This window comes from Anopheles coustani, chromosome 3 (assembly GCF_943734705.1).
Source record: "Anopheles coustani chromosome 3, idAnoCousDA_361_x.2, whole genome shotgun sequence".
Lineage (NCBI taxonomy): Eukaryota > Metazoa > Arthropoda > Insecta > Diptera > Culicidae > Anopheles > Anopheles coustani.
This window is the reverse complement of record NC_071288.1, coordinates 21,329,590-21,345,385: the sequence shown is the minus strand read 5'-3', so window position 1 is coordinate 21,345,385 and position 15,796 is coordinate 21,329,590.

Sequence of the window (15,796 nt, the reverse complement as noted above, 5' to 3'; positions counted from 1 at the left end):
GGTAGGGAACGAGTGGGGTAGGGAGGGGGGGGGGGAGGAGTTCAGTGGAGTCGGACCCGTGTCGTTTCGCTTACCCGAAATCAAAAAACAAAAATCCGGGTCACAAATAAACAAAAGCCTCAGATTGGACACTCATACCCTCCGGGCGAGGACTGGGCGCGGGGATCCGGGACGCATATTGTTTTCCATTTCGGATCCACACCCCGCATCGCCTTTCCGCTCCCGCACAACCGGTAACCGGGTGGGATTTATCCACCGAAAAGGTGGAATATTATAAAAAAAGGGTACACTTCCTTTGTTTGGATTGCCTTCTTGATCCTTTCTCATTATTTATTTAAATGCGAAGGAAACGAATCGGCCAACCCTGGTTGGCTCGGGTGCCGCAATTTCGTCCTTTGGCGTGCCCAATTGTGGGCTTAACAGTATCTACCGCCAGTGTCCATCCAGCCCCTTCCCCCCTTTCGCCAACGCACCGGAACCGCTAAGCTAAACAAATCCCCTCACAACAAAGGCCCAACGTTTCCGAGTGTTTGGATAGGCACATCTTGCGTTTTTTTTCCGCACCAAGTTTTTTTTGCTTCCCACATTCTTCCAACCCAAACCCATGGAGCCGCCACTCCATCGATGGAGGAGTTGGTTCAATAAAAATTCAATCCATGAAATCGTTTATGAAGTAAGTTGCAAAACCGAAAACCGACTTCACCCCGGGTGGAGCCGAGATTGGGTGGATGATAAAACGATTATAAAATCGCATCCCCCTGCGGGGTTGGAATCATTTGGAAGTGCGACAAAAAAATAGCCGCTCACTCCAAGCTACGATTGTTATTGTGTAACATCGGTAGTCGAACCTTTTGGGAAGGTCCTTTGGGGTGATGGGAGGGATGGATGTCGGTAATAGCTGAGCGAAGAAAAAAACCAGTAGAACAACAGAAACACTGTTCAAATAATGAAACCCCACCGGAACACTTGTGAGGGTGGGTAAGCCCGTTTGACATCCGTTCGGTGTCCGGTCCGAGTTCGGTTGCGGCGCTCCGGGATGGCCCGTATAATCAGCTGGCTTCATTACACAATCGCATCCCATTATCCGGTCCGCTGTTCTGCATTATTGCAACAATAATTGTATGCAACCCGCGGCGTCCCACTTGCGCTCCCGGTGGGCTTCATGAATCAATCTACTCGCGGGTGCGCTCGCAAAAAAAGAGCACACGCAAAAAGGGAACTGATGATAACGATCGGTGACCATCGGGATGCAATTGAGATCGGGTGGAAAATAAATAACGCCAGCCGGGTGGCACCATCCGTGACAATCGGGTGCTTAAGTTGTTGTAACAGAAAATAACATTGAATCGGATTGCATGTCGGACAGATTGGATTTTTAATCAATTTACAGCCTCTGCCGATGGGTTCTGTTTTTGCTTGCTGCGTTTTTCCCTGTCTGCTGTGATGTTATTTTACATCTTTTTTTTTTTGTAAGTGCAATTGTTTATTTATAACTTGCAGAAAAGAATTGAGTGAAATTCGAATTTCGATTTATTTTGTTTTAAGAGACATCGATTTATGCCATGCATGAGTAATGCTCCTCTATTTGACAATGAGTCACTTGCTCCCATCCCTGTGCAAAGAATCTTACCCATACCGGCCGAAATCGGTTTGCGAGAATGCCTTGTACTCAAATAAAAATTATCATAAATTACGGCTAAATTTACAAACATTCTACTGCTGCAAGCACTCGTTCCCCCTTTTTTCACAAAGCCACTTTCGTCTGGGGTTGGCTTTGGTAGAACATGGCCTCGAAGAAAATCTCTCCGTTACTCTCTCTCACCAATTTTTCCTCTACCATTTGAGGAAAACGGCCTTCCCCAAAATCATGGAAATCCATGGCAACGGCCGACGGATTGCTGCCCGGGTGTAGGCCGGCCCCGGGCCCGGAGCGATTTACGTGAAAAGCCCAGCAAGTTTATGGCTTACAGTGGGGCATAAAGTTGAACAATAAATATGAATTATGCTCAACCTGGGTGGACGTGAAATTTAATTTGAATAAATGACTTCCATGGACACTGGCTACGGCTTGTACACGTTTCCACTGTCGGCGTTGGGCCCGTGTTTGGTTCGGTGTCAGTTCGGTTAGGAAGGGGGAAAGGGGAGGAAGGGGAGAAGAGGGCACGTGAACACACACACACTCACACAAACAATCAACCAAAGGATCTGCGTTCGACCAAAAATTGCCCAAAAAGCACCAGTTTTTGTTGCTTGCACAATTGCGCTCAATGGACATCGGGTTCGGGTGGGACCATTGTATCCACCAGCCTCCCTCCCTCTCCCATCGAGAAAACCTTCTGTGTCCGGTACCGTCTGCCAGGGCGACGATCATCAAGGGACATAATTCGCCACTTTCGGAGCGCACGATCTGTTTCTGCCCACGCGAATGAGAGCCGGAACATTATCCGCGGTTACCATCGATGAATTTCGTCCACCAAATGAAAATGAAAACTTTCTCCCCTCCCACCCTACCCTGCCCTGCCTACCACTTCCACAGAGACATATCCGTGTGTACATGTCAATCACGGGTGTCGCCAGCGCGTCTGCCGGGCTGTCGGGAGCAACGCTGCTTTATGGCAAGTAAATTATGCTTTTATTCCTTTATGGCCGCAGGGGACCGTAAAACATATTCTATTAACTTTGCCCATAAAGCGCACTGTTAAAGCGATTTCGCGCCCAAAAGCCTCCGAGCGTCGGGGAGGGAACGCGGGAAAAACATGGAAAACGTGAACGTCTAAGTGGAACATTGAAGCCGCGTTCGAAGGGAAACGTTCGTCGAGAGCGGTGGAGCGGGGAGGGGGTTTATAATTTGGTAAAGAAGAAAAATTATTTAAAATAAATGTACCCCGCGCGCGTGCTTCCCCTTTACCCATGAGTCCGTCCGGAAGAGCCGGAACGATGGCATGGGGAAGCGAAATGTTTTCAATTATGTTAAAACAATTCCAAAGCAAAGCTCTTAAAACTGCTAAACACTTTCGGCCGGCGGACCAAAGGGTCGCCCATCAAACACCATGCGCCAACTGTCAACCGGCGTACGCCGTGGTCGGGGGTCAGCTCTCCGGGGCGGTTCCCCCGCCGTGGATGATCTGCCCGGGGATGATCAAACGACCCCGGCTGCCAGCGAAATGCCAAAAGGCACATTATTTTAACAGCCGCCCCGTCGCCGGAAACTCGTCGCCGGAAACTCAAACCAACCAAGCGTCTATCAAGGGGTGGGGGAAAGAGGGGGTATCGTTTTTCGCGTCCTGCTTGAAAGTGTTTCGCAACACGAGTCATCGGCAGAAAACTTTCGATCGATGCTGGTCTGGTTCGCTTCTCATCAGCTTTTCTGCCGGATTTGGTTGTCGTCTGTCCGTGGCAGGTGTCCAGGAACTCCCTCTCCCCACCACTCCCCCGCCCTCTCAACCCACCCAACGGACCAAAGACGACAAATCATTGACAGCGTCTGTCGCTTTTCGTCATAATTATCGTCACAAATTGATCCTTCGTCAGGCGACTTCAATCAGAAGGTATCAAATTTTCACTCGCCACCGGCTTGGCTTTGCTGGCGTGAATAATCCTTCGACTTCGGAAAAATGACTCCACCGCCCGGGAGAGGGGGTGGACTTTGCTTTGAACTTTCTTCCGACGAATTTTGTTTTTAATAAATTTATAACGAAATCCTGCCATCAACCCTTCATCCTGTCGGAACTCGTTTCAATCCATCTTGCTCCTCGAGAGATGGTTCCGCTGGTATCGAACCACCCCGGTATTGGCAAGTCGTTCGGTTTCGGTCGAAAAAGGGGTTCACCGTCAAGCACGGAGCGGTTCGGGAAGCCAGTCCCTCTGCTTAGAATTTACGGCCGTAGGGCAAGGGTCGAAAGACCACCGTCGTCGTCGTCGTCGTCGTCGTCGTCGTCGTCGTCGTCGTCGTCGTCGCCACTAGCCTCGTAAAACATATGTATGAGAGGCTTTTAAGGGATTTGTCTTTACGAGATCTCGTCGAGACTTCATCAGCCCCCGGCGGCCGTCGAAACTCATTCGATGCTAGCGAAGGTGGCTCCTGGGAGTGTTTTGCGTCGACCTTTCGGCTTTTCTTTTTGCGGGCGGCGCGTTGCCTTCCATTTTCGTCCGAGACCCGTCCGTTCGGTTGAATTGAATCCGACAGGCGGGCGCCCAATACGCACGTGTGAAAAATTGAGATTGGATTCCCCGGGAAACCTACAACTCCCGGTAATCGCACGCGTCGTGGGCGGTTGGGAAGCAACCGATGAAGAAAAGTACAAGAAAAGGAACTTTACGACACTAATAACATGATGCCTTATGATCCCCCTTTTTTTCCCCTCCATTCAGCTTTCCCATTTGCCGGGTGCTTGAGCCGTGACGCGCTGTGGATCACGGGGGGAAAAACGCACGAAAAGAACGAGACCGGGGCCGAATTGAAAACGCTCATTTCCCGGAACACGCTATTTAAGGTGACAGGAAAATCTTTGAACCTTTCCGGGTGAGGGTGTAATGTGATTAAAGCTTTTTCAAATAGAACAGAACGGCCCACCCCTCTTCCTCCCTCGCCCTCGACCGGCCGACTGATGGGGAGAGATGATGGGAAAATCTTGGCACCACGTTTGGCTTAACGCTCGCGCGCCTGCTTTCCGCGGGCGTAATGCTTCGGGTGAAAATGATTGGCATTTTCAGCCACTCGCTTTTTTTTCATCGACGCTGGAGAAAGCAAATTTCCGGCATGGCAGCGAAATCCATCCCCACTGAGTTCGCCGAATTATGGCCAGCGGCGGCGGGGAAATGCTCCGCCCGGGCGATGGAGGAGAAAATGCTTCGGCATTCTTTACGGCGTATTCTAATTGTTCCGCTGGAATGCTCGCATGAAATCCGGGCTCCGTGGCTAAAGATTTTGTAATCAAAAGCGTTGTTTTGGTTTTGCAGTTTAATTTCCTAGAACAATAATTTCAGGGTGATAAAAGTGATGTTTACGGCTCGTCAAAACTAGTGAACAAAAGCAGCAATGGAAAGATGATCAAGCAATTGTTTTCAATAGGCAAAACAAAGTTTCACTGATGGATAAAAGAATTTTGTTGTACTTTCAAGACTAATAATCACAAACAGGTAAAATAGACATTGCTTTTATGACAAATCTTGAGTACAATGTAGAGCATGGAAAGTAAATGTTGTTAAAGTATACTACAATTGGCTAAAAAGTATGCAAAAATTTAAATGTTCAAAAAACAAACTACAAGAAATGTATACAAAATGATTTTCTGAAAACAGCGCATTCTTTCTCTAACAGCAGGAGTTTATTCCACTAACATTACATAATTAGAAATATTCCTTTACTAGTGATTTTGAGTACCTTAACGAAGCATTTTCTATGCAGTGTAACGTAAAGTTATTGAGATGGACTACTAACATTTTTTTTCGAGAAATGAGGGACATTCTGCAATGTTTCCGATGTTTATCTACTTTTATTTTTGATACGACATGAAACGAGTGTATGAAATAGTTTTCGCATTGATTGAAATACATTAAAAAATCCATCATTTTGGTTTCGTTAGTCTTCATGGATAGATCTGAAAAATAAGTATGAAATCCAACACAGTGAATAACAAGTTTGGCATAAAAATAGCGTGGTACAAAATGTCAAGTTTTCTAGCATCCCTCCGTTCGTAAACTCTTGTTGACATATCGACGTGTCGTGTTCCATGAAATCTAGCAGAATCCTCTTCTGGTGATTCTCATTGCTCCGCACAGGCTTTTCGCAATCGTTTCCTGTTCGGGGTCGTTTACAAGGACTTGCGTTGTTTCCCTCTGCTTCAAGACAACCAACCCTTCTGTCATGCCATCCTCCCAACCGCGACGCCGGGCCAGGTTGCAATCTTAAAATCTTCAACAAAACTCTATCCGCAGCACGCTCGATCTTTGCTCGCCGCTCAGCTTCCGGTTTGTTAACCGAGCTGCTCCGTCGGGTGCGTGCTCCGGTTCGCTCGTTTGCTAGCATTAGCATCACACAAATCCCCAGCCTGCACCCAATCCAGTTTTCCCGGGAAGCGCTTTGCCCTGCTGTTGGCCATATTATCCTCTGCGACGGAAACTAAATCAGATCCGTGTACCGGTGGCGCTGTTTGCTTCCGGTTTATTTTTCTTTGTCCCGTTCGGAATGCACCAGCGCAGGTAGTGCGTTGCCGCCTTGGATCGGTATTGTTTTCACTTCAGCTGTACGCTCCTGAGCACCGTTTAATATTTCTTCTGGTACAGCCCCGTATTAGCCTCGAACGCAGGGCGCACAGTTGTGTGTACACCCGCTTCCGACAAGGCGAAGGACGACGGAGCGCCACCCGAGATAGAATTGCAGAAGTGTGCGCTAAAGCGATGATAGTATTAACCGGCGTCGCTCCGGTCGACCGAAGGTGGCGGTACGAAGCTTTACGGATAAGGATTTATACGGCGTGCGACTTTCTTGCTTCACAACCGGTTCACCTGACGGCAGACGATGCACTCTTGGCACTCCACCACCTTCGTCGGAACACAACAGCCAGCCGAGCAGAAGCGTACACTGTCTGACGGAAGTAAACAGTTGCAGTTGCGAGAAGAATACCATCGCCTGTGTTTGTGGATCACCGTTACCGCCCACTTGCGCTCTCCATGGCAACAGCACGGCAAACGCTATACCATGCTTGCGATACGATGCGAATTCCAACGAAGTGATCTCACTTTTTCGTTTCCAGCGCATTTGCCAACAGCGCACTGAACGGGCTGTTCAGTTATTTCTCGCTCACGTGTGCCATTTTGGTCGAAACAAAAATAAATGCAAAAGAAAACCTTGGGAAACTTGTATGTGCCAGGGCGAGCGAAATATTGTTCGCGTGTGCTTGTGCGAGTGCGGATAATCTTAAGGAGTCACGTAGCACCTGGCAGCGTGGGTTGCGTTGATCGACCGTGTGGAATAATTTCCACAACTCAAAGCTCCATCGTTTGAGAAATGGTTTGGCGCTAAGGATGCGGCGATGCTTGGGTTTTACTCATCGCAACGAGCGTCGGGTTCAGTTACGGGTCTCGAGTGTTGCATTCCAGCACCCAAACTGAGACAACCAGCGGTGATAGTTTCATTTTCCAACTCAGTCTTCTGCAGATGATTTATAAACCAGTCTTAAAAACTTAATTTATTTAGAAACACATGGTACGCCAGATTCAGGCTAGTGTTAGCAACATTAATGCAATTCATGTGTGTTCCATGAGAGATATACACAATAACATGAAATATGCAGCATTTTGTGAAAAACAGCATAGATAGAACAATGTTCTTTGTCAAGTTTTACATTTGTCGGGCCGAGTGACAGCTTCCGACTGCTCTATCATTTTGGAAACTCTATAACACTACTTCATCAAGCTATTTGGTGCGTGTAATTTATGGTAATCATGATGTAAGTCACTTTTAAATATTATAATTAATTCCAAAGATCATTCCTTAAAAAGAGAATTTAAGCTTTATTTTGAATAAAATATCAACATGCATAGAAATTTCCTCAACAGGATGAAACCTAATAAGAAAATAACATACATCCCTTAAAAAGATGAACAAAGATTGAGTAATTTATTAGTTTGGTTGTTACTTAGAAGCTTGTTTTTAAGCTTTACTTACTAATTTATTGCTACTTATATCTATTAATCTTAAACTCGTTAGCTTATGTAATTATTGTATTGATAAGAGACATTTAGTTCTTGTTCAGCTATTTGTAGTGGTCAACTGGTTGTTTATTCGATCTACACCAGCAAGTTCCAGAACTCACTTGGTAGAGGTAATCCAGTGATGGTTTAACATCATATTTAGTATCTTGTTTGTTCTGATTTATTACTTCTTTTCATGTGTATTCGCACACTGTGACCATTGCAAAGATCATGAATCTGTATCTGTGTACACAAATTTGCTTTGAATAAAAAACACAACTATAATTTAACGGACGTTAAAACAAACAAATTTAGCAGATGTCGCCAAATACTAAAAAAGAATGCTCCGTATTTTGTGTTCCCTCCAATCTTGTAAGAGATACTGAGAAAACTATTTCTTAGTCATGACAAGAAAACACGAAGCCAAACTTAACGATCTTATTTGTCAAGACGCACAACATCATCCCGCTGAAAGCAATGTTTGCTCCTGACAGTAGTTTTCCGACTTATCCCCAACCATTGTCTGATTCGTTCAATCCATCGAAAAGTCCACCGAACTGCGGCGAAAGTCGCGCGCACAGACAATGACCAGCCATGGCAGAAGATCCCGCACGACTCATTAGATAAAAGCACCGTAAGCCATCAGGCACGCTGATCCGAGCCGGATCGGAAAAAACTTTCCCATTACCACCAGTACCTTGATCCGATTTGCGCCGTCCGTCGCTCCCGTTTGGGAGGAGGTGGAAGTTGGGTGGAAAGTTTTGCCCGTGCCCGAGGGCAGCGACGGATAAACAACGGCTTCCGGCGGTCACCGAACCACAACAAACACTCCACTAAAACCTAATCGCTCACGAGGCGCATCATATCGCCGTCGGTCTGTCGTCACATCTTTCTTCCCGCAATTAACGGCTCGTCGTTCCGGCGAGACTTAAGCCTTCAGCTCCCCCTCCCCGAGCTTCAGAATCCCATCGCACAAAATTCCCCGAGAGGGAACGAGGGTGGCGGACGTAAGAAAAACTCCGAATCACGGGCCTCGCCGAGGGATTTACCCGGTGCGCAATTTTGCGGCTCCCGATAGCCATCGCGGTCATTATTTTCACAACCGAAACTAATACCTCTCATTTTCGCTAAATAAGTTCCCATAAACAAAGGCGATGTAATCTCATAATGCCAATTAATGTCCTCTCTATTTATCTTGCACACATCGTCGGCGGTGGGTGGGATTTTTCTTTTCCCACATGAACCGCACGAAGCGGGAGAACATTCGCCACGGAATGACCGGGTGCCCGGAGGGCTTTCGTGATCCGTATCCGTCATTGAGCGCACGTCCGTGGCCAGCAAACGCGCGCTACCAACAGACCAATCCTTCACGAATGGCCAGCCGGACACGAACAGCTTTTTTTCCCTTGTTGCGGTGGCCGTTTGCACCCTCCCCCCGCCGATACGTTTACCCCTTTCGCTTCCTACCGTACCAAAAAAAAAACTCACACACACACGAAACTAATCTAGCGGATCGACTTTCGGGCACGAAAATTGAACAAGCTCCCGCACAACTTTTTCCTTCTTCGCGAGGGGGGTAAAAAAGTTGCTCCACAAACCCCGAACGCCGGACTAGCGATTCCGCCCGGGGGGGATTCCAATCGCCATCACTTACGCAACTTAGGACTTAGGGAACGAACGGTGGAGTATATCATGTTCACTCCGTCGGTCGGGTCGTCCTGGAGGTCAATCGTCCATCTCGCGATAGGATCAAAGCTTTGCGGGCCCAGAGCATAAGGAAAAACGGTGGCAAGGTTTTTTTTGTGTCGTATTCTTCCTTCCCGCCCAAAAAACGGAACATATTTTGGTGGGTGAATTCCGAAATGGAGGAAGAAAACAAATCGCTGACAAGCGTCCTCTCTGGGGATGTTTCGCTGCGACCTCATATCTCCTTGAGCTCGTCTTAAGTACGTAAAATAACTCCCAAAAAAAAATCGGAAAACCCTAACATCTGATAACACCGCGTCCGAGTCGCCCGGTTCCCCAACACCCCGGGGTTTGGCCCTCCGGTTCGTAAGCGTCGGTCTAAAATATATCTAAAATCATCAAATAATTTCTTTATGGGAACGTTTTCAATAAAATTTTATCTTTACGTTGCCATCTTAATACACTCAGAGGGGTGATGGGGAGGGGAGAGGACTATAGATAGTACAAATCAACCCCTTCTCCCCTCCCCACCCGTGGGTCACCTAGTGCAGCCCTCGAACCGATCGTTGCCAGTGTCGTAACGGTCATTCGGTAGATTGAAGTCCGAAACCGAACTGCAAACCGAGCCCGCCAGCGGACGGATGGGTCTGACGCTGTAAGCGGACGTCATACAGGCACCATAAAAGCTTATCCACGAAATGAGAGAAATCTCAGAACCGGATCCGGGCGCTTACCTCCCTCCAACCTCCCGAACGTCGCTTCGTGTCTGTGGTTGTAGGACGATGGAATGGATGGTCGATTGAGCTTGGCGCAAAGGTATGGCGAAGGGCGAACGGGGGACACACAAAACCCCATCCGGACCGGATGAGACCGACCACAAGCGAGTCCAGTCCGGTTCGGGAGGACTCCCGGTGGCTGCAACTGATGTTGAAATGTTGCGAGTCGGACAGGAACATGAAGGGTTGAACAAATTCGCTACAAATAAAAGCAACTTGCTTACAAGGGATGGGTTAAAAGATACGGATAGAGTAAAAGAGCGAGAGAGGGAGATTGAGCGGCCGCGTCGGGGACGGGAATCATTTGTATCTGCTGTCAGGGCACACGGACGTATCCATTCGCCGACGTCAAGGCAAACGTTCTCGTGCTCGTGCTGATCGCTATTATCAATAGTGCCGCTGGCAATCAGGAAACGCTTCGTCGAAGGAGAAAAAGAAGACACATCATTGGTAGAAAAAAAACGCACGAAAGGCACCAAACACTTGCATCAATCGGGAAAACTAACCTTTTTCTCCGACCCTTCGGGGGGGAAAGGGGGAGTTGCAAAACCCGGGTTTGAAAGGTCCCCGGGATCGAGAAAATGACGACAACTACAACGAGGGGGCGCTTAAAAAGCTAAACCTTTTCACTGTTTTCCAACAAACCGGATCCGTCCGTCGGCGACCACCGGCCATCGCTCGTCAAACTTACCCGTCGGTCGATTCCCTGCCCCCTCCTCCACCAATCTCCCCACGTGCGCGACGTTTTTCGACGCTTTCCTATCAGTCTCCGCGCGCTCAAACTCCGCTCGAGGCTTTTACTGCTGATTCCCAACAAGGATTTAGAATTCGTTTTTGTTGTGTTTTTTTCCCCGTCTCTTCGTTTTTTTTTTTTTGCAAACGATTCTTCTGCCCGCCTCTTTGTGCTCACTAAACGCTCCCAATCGTCCACTCAGGACGATATTGCCGTCATTTTGAACATTCAACCATTAGCCACTTCGTTCGAGGGAAAAAGGAGTAAAGAGGAGGGAGAGGGAGGGTGAGTCGGACGGCAGTCCGCTTCTCCTAACGAAAGGAAACACACATCAGTTTCCGGGACAAGCTGTGTCGAACGTGTCCAGCAGTTGATTGGCTCCACCCACCCACCCACCGACGGGATTGATGGGCGGAAAGAGGAGGCGAAGTGATCGGCAACAAACTGAGTAAAAAAAACCCCCCTTCCGATGCTTCGATGGTGCAAAAGCGAAGGGAAGAAAAAAAACCTCCGGATAGACAATAGATTTGTTTCGTTCGGTTTGTTTATTGTAGCTCGAAGTTCGAAGAAAAATGTTGCATTATTTTATTGTCTGATCGCTTAATTTAGAGTTTCGGAGAAGTGTTCTCAGCGTACAGATGCCTTGTTGCCCTGTTTTTGTTTTCTTTTCCTTTTTAAATCCCATACTTTTTCACGATTGAAGATAAAGCTGTGTTCCAGATAAACCTCCATTTAATCACTCACGGCGTCGAACGGGGCCATGCACTATGAACGGAAACATCGAAAACCGCCCTAGGAGGATCGGTGTCGACCCCGATCAAGACACGGCGACGTCCACTCAGTATGCAAATGCAGTCATGTTTTTTCGTTCCTCCGTGTTCCCGAGGCAAGTGCAATCCTTGGAAACCGTCTGCTTGCCGTGGTCCGAACCGATGGATAGAAAACACTCATCGAAACGTGACATTTTGCCATGGTGACCGAACAGCGAACTCGGGGCTTCCGGGAAAACGGGGGGGCGTCAATCCGAACGAGCTCGATTATCAAAGAATCAAGAAAAGCGTCCGGTGACAAAACAAACACGCTCAATCCACGGGGTCAGAGACGCTTGATGGGTGGTGGATTGATTGGTGAGCGAAAAATAGTGACGAATTTTAAATAATGCTAGCAATGATTGTATAAACTTTTTTACCACCATCTTTTAATTTAATGAACAGAAGTTTCAAAAAGGTTGCACTCATGCTACACATATTTTTAATTTGAAATTAAAATAAAGCAACAAACTAGATGACAATAGAATCTGCATTAACATAAAGTAAAGAAAAGGTATTGCAATTAGACGATATTTGGTTAGAAAAATACTTCAATTTATAGTTGGTTTGAAAAAAATTTACAATATATTGGCTGGGTTAATTCATGTCATATAACTATTGACCGGAGATTATTGAACGTGCTTCATTATCACAAATATAAATCAAACGTCGATTGATCGTTTTCTGATCTAGCCGGTATGCACTGCTATGTTAACGAACAATACAACTACAAGAACCTATTTTTCTACAAATAAACGATTTCTTTCTAGTTTTTCTAAAATAAAGCATTAACTAATCAAATAAATACTAAGTACACGGAATTTCAGAATGAGTTACATTAATGTATTTAAGTTTGATTTAAAAACACCCAAACGCAATGATGCATCAGAGCCAGTGTCACTGAAGACACGAAAATCCTACCCAGTTAAGCCGCATTTGCTCTTTTCTCTCCGAACGAAGGTAATGAATTGCATAAATCAAACATAAACAATGGGTTCGCACCAAGCCGTAAAGCTCTTCAATCCATTATTATCAATTAACACACACACCGTTTCTCCTCCCGGACTTCTCGTTCTTCGATCAATAAACTCTATGAGAACACAGGACGACATTTCTTTTCCTAGGGATGAAACGCATGAATAACAGTTCCGGGCACTGCAACTGCAGTAAACCTTCCCCAACACCAGCAAACGCGTTGCTCATCAACAGCCACCCACCCGGTCGGCCCCCGTAAAAGGGGTGGCAAAGGGTTTTAGTGCGAAATTGTCCTTTCCCAAAACGACCACAGAACGAACGGCTATTCGAAATCGCTCAACAGGAATGTAACGAGATTCATTATATCAATCCATGGAAGGCAAAACCATAAGTCATGCTATTTTACCTATGAAAGTAATTAAGACATACCACCTCCCGGACACTTCCGGACCGCCCAAAGTACCCGCCCCTTAAGATACAAAGGGCAAGCGCATCTTTCAGCTTCGTCGTCCTGCATATTTTAAAAAGCATTTTCCTATCCATTTCCGTTTTCCTGAATGTCGTTTAAGTCGGCCGGTGGCAAAGCGGAACATTTTAACGGCATCACAGAAGATGCGGCTACCTCCATCGACGTCCCCCACGTGCCACGTGCACCGGCGAACGATCGAGGTAGCATTTCAGTGGAAACTCTTTTCATCATCACCGTTTGCCTGCGCAAACACACACAAACACACACACACCTACGGTGTACACAAGAAAGCCACAAATTCTAAAAGGAAAATCTTCATTTCAATAGATTTTTCCACCCCCCATCTCCCGTTCTCCCACCCCTTCCGGAAGGCTGGTGGGTACCACATAAGCCGCATTAGGTGCACAAGCTTTGCATCGATGCATCATTCGTACCTTCAACCTCGCTCAAACCGACCCGGGTACCTTTTAAATCAATTTCAAAGCCTTCGGTGTGCATGCTCGGAAACTGTTGCCAACGATCGCACATAAGTCCCACCCACACTGGGGAGGGAAATGAGCTCCCAACCACCACCACACCCCCGATGATCAGCACTGAAAATGATAATGGCCACGCGGAACGGCGGAACAGTTGACTGGCACTAATTGCACAGTGCATTGAATGGCCCGGGAAACATTTCTACCCGCAAGCCGGAAGTGTTTGAAGAAGCGGCTGCTACTGGAAAGCGGCAGCGCAAGCACAACGACAAACTCACCGTTGCCGAGCGCAGGGACTCACGGGGACACATCCTTAAAAGTGATGCTACGACCTTTTCCAGCGAGTGTTCCTTTTTGTGTTTTTTTTTTGCTTTCTCGCATTTTGAAAGCAAATGGCGTTACAAAATGGTGCCTGCCGAAGAAAGTACATCATAATAAATTGAATGAATGCCGATCCCTCCCCGTGCGCGCCAGCTTAATTCATTCGAGCGACGTCAATTATGGAGATTATAATTGCTAGTCAGCCATCAAAGTTGGGAGTGCCAATCCCTTTTTAATTGCTACCAATCACTACTACTCCGAAGACCTCCCCCACCTCGATCGACCATGCGGGTGGAGCGCGGGCCGGGTACTTTGTCACCCCTTTATATTCATCCCACCTTAGCGCCCTTGGCCCATTAGCGGTGGGGCGGCTGGCGACCGGCGGTGGGAAGAAGAAGAGGTGGGATAAATAAAAATGGAATGGAAGAAAAAATCAACCATCCGCCCACCGAACGAGACATCCATCCGCCCGGCGCTCTTTATGCTCCGTGCGGTTTCGATCCATTTGCGCCACAGAATTCCGGGAGCTTTTCCGCATTCGCTTCCTTTTTATCTGCCTCTGTGTGGGGTCGTCCCGTTTTTCCATAGTCGATCGTTCGCTGGCAGGCAAGGGGTAAGCCAGGAAACGGGGGACGAAAGGATTCCAAGCTACCCCGCTCCCTTCCCAGCTCCTTTGAATGCGTCATTCGCATCCACGGCCACCCGACCGAGCGACCGACGATTCATCGATTCATGACTTATCGGTGTGCATGTGTAACGCAGGAAGTGAGTGGCAATAAAAAAATCAATGAATAAATTTTCATAAATATTTTCCATTATCGAGGATAATAAAAGTTTGCCGCGGTTTCGCCTCGCGCCAATTCAAAGAAGGAGGGAGCGGGAGTGGTGGAGTGCTGCAAGCGCTTGCCATGAAGATGGTCGCTGTATTGGGGTGGCCTTGGAATCCGGTTCCGGTTTTTTTTTTTCTCTCTCTCTCTCTCTTTTGTCCTTTGGCGCATTCTTTGTTTGCTCGTTGCTATTTCTCACGCTATCACTTTTATTTTCACGTCCTTCGTGCGCCTGCGGCACGCGTCGGCGGATGGTTTCGGGATGGTCATTATGCACTACCCCCTGCCCGCGGCCGACCTCGATTCATTTCCCTTCTCGCCTGCAACGTACGGAAAATGCGACCGGAATCCAATCACACCGAGCTCACTCGCAGAAAGCCACAGAATCAACTACAAAATAACAACAAACACCTAAAAACACACCCAAACCGATGATGCCGAGCCCAGTCGAGCCTTTCGTCGTCGGCGGGCGGCTACGGGAGTTGGGATTTCTTGCTCGCTCCTTCCGGTCATTCCCGGCGGTAGATTTATATCCGAAGCCATTTAGTTCGCAAAATTGCCAGAGTTTCCAAAGCGCCCACGGCCCACGCGCGCAAGGACGAAAGGCGAATATGATGGCACCGCCGGGCAGATGCTTGCGTACACGGCGTCCGTTGCGAGACGCCGGTTCACCTCGGAAAAATCACTAGCACTAGCCGGCCTCCGGAGAAGCAAAACCACGCTGGCCGAAACCGGAATTCGGAAGAAGGAAGAAGTTTGAGAATTTATGTAGATTTCGTTCCGTGCAAGAAGCTGGCAAGGTGCTGGTTGTGGCTGTTGTTTCTGTGTGTAGGTTCGGAGGGGGGTGGCCAAAGAACCAGAGATGGGTTCGCATAGGATACCCGCGGCCTAGAGTGGAGGGAGTATGGAGATCGTAAAAAACGAAGGAAACCGGAATCGAATGGACGCAATTTCATGCTGGATGGGCTTTTTTATCGAAAAATTGTTATCTCTTTGCCTAGCTGTGTGTCATTGTATGTGAGTGTGTGC